The sequence below is a fragment of the Prionailurus viverrinus genome, chromosome D2, assembly GCF_022837055.1.
Source record: "Prionailurus viverrinus isolate Anna chromosome D2, UM_Priviv_1.0, whole genome shotgun sequence".
NCBI lineage: Eukaryota > Metazoa > Chordata > Mammalia > Carnivora > Felidae > Prionailurus > Prionailurus viverrinus.
In genome coordinates this window covers 26,447,738-26,453,737 of record NC_062571.1, presented here as the reverse complement: position 1 = coordinate 26,453,737, position 6,000 = coordinate 26,447,738, and positions in this window count along the sequence as shown.

Below are 6,000 nucleotides of genomic sequence, written 5' to 3'. Positions count from 1 at the left end.
CTTTCAACAATAGCCAAATTATGGAAAGAGCCTAAATGTCCATCAACTGATGAATGGATAAAGAAATTGTGGTTTATATATACAATGGAATACTACTTGACAATGAGAAAGAATGAAATCATGCCATTTGCAGCAATGTGGATGAAACTGGAAGGTATTGTGCTGAGTGAAATAAGTCAGTCAGAAAAAGATATATGTTTTCACTCATAGTGGAAGTTGAGAAGCTTAATAGAAGACCATGGGGGGAGGGAAGGAGAAAAAAATAGTTACAAACAGAGAGGGAGGGAAGCAAACCATAAGAGACTCTTAAATACAGAGAACAAACTGAGGGTTGATGGGGGGGTGGGATGGGAAAGAGGGGGAAATGGGTGATGGGCATTGAAGAGGGCACTTGTTGAGGTGGGCACAGGGTGGTGTATGTAAGGGATGAACCACCCATGGGAATCAATCCCCAAAACCAAGAGCATACTACACACACTGTATGTTAGCCAATTTGACAATAAATTATGTTAATAGAAAAAAAAAGAAAGAGAGGAAGGAAGAAAGGAAGGAAGGAAGGAGAGGGGAGGAAGCGTGGAGGAGTGGAGGAAGGGAAGGGAGGAAAAAAAAGAATTGCAATCAGCAATTTACACATACTGCCTTAGAAGCTGCTGGCCACTTTGTGTTTCTCTTTGCTGTTTCTTCCCTGTGGGACAGCCACCTTCCACAGTTTCAGAAATCTATAATGGAGACCCAGAAACCAGATGGCACTTGGAAATATTGTGAGGATCACAAGGGAAGGTAACATGACTTTCGAGCAATCACGTTATTATTAAAAAGGCATCTATTTTCTGTTCCTGTTCAGACTCTTAAACTCATTGGTAGTGGAGTCAGGATTTGATTCATGAAATATTTTAATATAGTAGGAAAGGTTTTGCCAAACATGGTCACTTAGCTGTTTGGTGTTATAAAACTCTGTAAAGCTCAGTTTAATTTTCCCCAAAGCAGCTTTTCCAGAAAACATTGTGTGTGTGTGTGTGTGTGTGTGTGTGTACACTAAAATTAAAGCCACGTTGCCTTCTCAGATTTTTTTTTAATTTTAAGCCCAAGTCATTTAGCAGATCTGTTGCTTTAGTAGAAGTGTTAATGAGAGGTGCTCTGCTGTTTCTTCAGCTAAAATGTTCTAAGGTTGTTTATTAATGCATTTAGTCCTTTCATTTGAACACATTCGCTAAGTGCTTCCTCTGCTCCAGCAGCACCCTTGTGGGGCTGCAAACATAACAGCACAGTCTTGGGCCCAGCTCCTGTCCACACCCCACGATCAAGTGAGAGAGACCCACAATCATAACGTAATTTGAACCTCTGTGTGTCTAGAAATACAAATAAATGCAGACCTGGGGGAGTTAAGAAAACCTCAAAACATGAGGGACATAGGGGCCCCTGGGTAGCTCGGTCGGTTAAGTGTCTGACTCTTGGTTTCATCTCAGGTCATGATCTCATGGTTTTGTGAGTTTGAGCCCTGCACCGGGCTCTGTGCGGGCAGCTCGCAGCCGTCTTAGGATTCTCTCTCTCCCCCTCTCTATGCCCCTTCCCCACTCTCGCTGTCTCTGTCTCTCTCAAAATAAACAAAACTTAAATTTTGAGGGTAAAAATTGAAGGACAAGGAATAGTTTAAAAACGTGTTTTTATTGAGGATTCATCTTTGACTATGACTTTAGGAAATTTCATTCTTTTTTCTTTCCTAGAAAGAAGAATGTGAATCCAACAGGAATCTCTGCTCTACTTTTCACTCCACTGTGAATTCATTTTATTTCTTCGCATTCCCAGGCCACTGCAGGAATTGTTCTATGTTGGCATATTGGCATGCTTGTCTAACTTGGGCATTTAGGTTTTTCATTCTATTTTGACTTTACTTTTCTTGAACACCATGTAGCTCCAATAAACAAATGCAACTCCTTAAGTGTTTCTGACAGGCTGGCGTGATTAAATCAACTTATGGAAATGCCTTAAGACAAGTTATGTGCTTTTCTTAAAAAAAAGTTTCAGGCTTGGCAAGTTAAGCAGAAAATGTAAACAGGAGGCCTAATATAAGATTGGATTTTATTCACTCTAAGGGAAAATGTAAGCCTAGAAAATGACAGTAATTCTCTAAAACTTATGAAATAATTATATTGAGTGTGGTACATAAAGTTAATGGAACTTTAATAAGTTTTAATTGCATAAGTACTAAATTCTTACTGCATAATTTAAGACAAATACAGGTAAACAAACAAAAAGAATGAGAAAACTTAAAAATCACCATCATCTCATAGCCCAGACATAACCACCATTAACGTTTCAGAGTCTGCTTTTCCAGACTTTCTTCCATACATCCAGTTATTTAGATAATGATACTTTTAATAAAAATGGGTTCCTATTATGAAAATCGCTTTGTAACCTACTTTTTCTGTTTTATAATTAGTCATAAACATCTTTTACTATCAATAAGTATATTTCCATGCCATCATTTTTAATATATGCATTAGTTACTTAAGCAACACAATTAATACAGGATCTTGCAATTAGAAAGTACACATCAACACATGTTATTATGGAACCATCTTTGCATATAATCTCAGTTACTGAATTGACATAAATTCCTAGAACTGTTCAGTCAAAAGATATATACATTTGTAAGAATTTTTAGACCCCCTAGTGCCTAATTTTTCTTCAGAAAGTTTCTATCAATAAATCCCCATCGATAGAATATCATAGTGCCACTTTTGACTTTTGCCATCACTGATATGAGGTGTTTTTCCTTGCAATTTGCCAACCTGATAGGCAACAATCTTACTGTTCTAATTTGCCTTTTGTTGATCACTAGCGAAGCTGAATGGGTTTTGTTTTTGTTTTATAGTTTATTAGTTACATTTTTTCTCCTGCAGGTTATCTATTTATGTCCTTTGGAAATGTCTTATATAAAGTTAGACACTTGCAAAGGAGTTATGTGCTTTATAAATTTCATCAATAAAATATTGTGCCAAAGGGATTAAGTAATCACGTTCATGTATATATTATTTTAAATAAAATATTAAGTGGGCCCTTTTTAATTTTTTTTTTTTTTTTTTGCCGTTTACTTAAGTGGGTCTTTTTGGAGAATGTCTTTCCTCATTGCCCTGCTTGGGCTTTGACCCCACATAAAGATTCCTTACTCACCCAATTAAGGTGCCAACACTCTGGGCCAGGTGACCTTTCACAAAGAATTTACCAGCTTGAACACCAACATCATGGCCAGACTGCCTCTCACACGGACATCCTACTCACCACACTCGCACTAACACCCTGACCTCCTATGTGAGACTGATAACATCCCGGGGCTGTCCTCGAATACAGACCTCTCTGTTTTCTCTGCACGTTTTTTAACACCCTGTGCTGGGCCACCACCTCCTAGGATGGATGCCATCCTTACATAGATTGGGTCCCTCTCACCTCACCCTCTAGATGTGGACACATCCCTTTCTTGGCTGCTTCTAATTGCTTTTGGACTGAACCACTCAAGGAGAAAAGAAAGAGAAATGAAGAGAGATGGGGAGAAGAAAAATGTGAGGGAAACTGCATTTTAATAAAAATGAATTTATAGAATTCTGAGCCTGATGTTTTATCACTTATAAATGCACCTTCCCTTACACATTGAAAATGTTCTTAATTTTATTAATCAAAAAAAGTCATGTTTATTTTTCCCTTTTAAAAAATGAGGTAGTTGGATATTGAGAAACATCAAACTTTATATTCACTAGGAGGGGTGAAAAAAAAAAGGGGGGACTCTGAAGGATTTGTCTACGCCAGGCAAGCGGATTACATAAGACATAGATCTTTTGTGCCTGTGGCCAATTTACTAAATCTTTCTAATTCTAAGAAGTGTCTACATTATGCAATTATTCATATTCTCTAGCCTTTCTCTGGATCACTGCTCCCCTTTGAGAATCTAATGAAAACTATAGCTCTTCTCAGAAAAAGGCACATACTGAATCAGACATGCACACACAACTTGCATTCAAATTCACAATGTTCTCTATAGACTATTTGACCTCTAGGTCAAGGACAGAAATAAGTGTTTCAATAACATCAGTGTTTGCCCACATAAACATGACACCAGCATCCAGTCTTTGCAACTGGACCAACCTGGGCTTAAGAACAAGCCCTATCACCTGCCTAAATTTGGCCTTCACTTCTCTGAGCCTCATTCATAAAAATGGTGATAATAACTACCTCTCTTTAGGCTATTGTGAGAATTTGAGTTTATGCAGGAAACTGAGACATACTCACAGTGGTTGTAGGAGTTAAATTTTACTACGTGACTATTTGAGTTTGTGTAAAAACCAGTGTCACACTCAGAGTGTTTGTATGAGTTGATTTCTACCATGTGACTCTTTGGAACCATCTGAATATTTTATAGAATGGTTCAGCTTCGCACTAAATGCTTAGTGCCATCCGGGAGAAGAGGTTTTGAAAATTCAAGTTCATTCAGCTCCTAACTTTTGGTTCTGTTGGTAGGAAGATATTTTCTTTGTGACAATTCTTGACTGTAAAGGAAACAATAGTGCTACATACGTGTTAACTCTCTCATTAAGATCAGAGATTCCGACCTAAAATGCCTTCGGATGTCCTCCAGGAGAATGAATCGGGTCAGACAGAATTAACAGAAATGGGCGAAGGCAGTAGAAATCCTCCTAAAAGTAGAAGCCGTGTCTCAGCTCTGGACCAGTGCTTCAGTGGAAGACAATTGGACCTAAGTTACTAAATTGTAGACATTTTTTGGAGAAGTCAGAAATGTGGGTTTTTTTTCTTATAATCTGATGCATATCTCTATTTTTTTCTGAACCAGGTCAGGATCCAGCGAGTTCCATAATCTGTACTCCTACACACATCGCCTCCCAAATGAGTCTTTGAAAACACGATTCTGTGGCCTAATTTTCTTTCTTGTTAATATATTAGTCAAACATATCATCTGATTGTTGTTTGACTCTGCATTTCTTTGATTACTAGTGAAGTTAACGTGTTTTTCTAACGCTGCTGCTCATTTATATTTCTTTTGTCTTTGCTTCACGTCTCTCTAGTATGAATCTAACTGTAATTTAACTGTTTGTTTTTCTCTATATAGATTTTTCCCACTTTCAACTTTAGGAAAATTTTTCTGCCTTAGAAAATATATTGCTATTTTGTTTTGTAATACAAGCTACCTACAAAAAGTCCCCATTCAGAACAAGCCACACAATAAGGGCATCAAAGGGCAGTTGCAAGGAAATCAAATCTTTTACAGGAGGAGTATATAATGCCAAGTGTAATGCTCTTTCCTCCCCCACCCGCCAAATAAACAAACAAATAAATGGAGCGTTAAGCTGAATATGTATAATTGAAGCAAGTTAAAAAACATAAAGTGCAAATTGAGCAAATAGCTTCAGGGGACATGTATTTATTCATGACCGTTAGTGTTACGAGCCATAAATCTACTTAATTAGATTTAATTACAACACTGCTCAAGACAACCCAGAGATTATAAAATCTGAGAGTGACATTCTATATTTTGCTAGAGGGATTGTCTGTTCATGCAAATAACTGACATGTCTTCACTCAAAAGGACTAATTGAATGAATTGTTGAGGACTATATGGCTAATGAGGGAAGTGAGAAAATAAAAACAGTTCTGCATTCTTCGAATTTCAAAGATCTTAACCCCTTTATTCCACTGGGATCTTTAACTCACCAGGCAAAGCAGAGTAAAATAATGTAGCAATGGGGAAGGGGAAACTCTGAAGATCATCATGTTTCTGAAACTTAGACCAAAATTAACTACTGCCTTCCTCCTTGATACTCCCATATGTATCTGCCTGTTGTGTTACAATGTATCTCCACCAAGGTCTTTTCCCCTACAGAGCCGAGCTCACTGAGGGTCAGGACCCTGTGTGCTTCAACATCTCATTCCTAATGTCTGTAATAGTCCCTGCTACATGAGAGACGGCCAAAGAAGGTGTGGAATATAGGA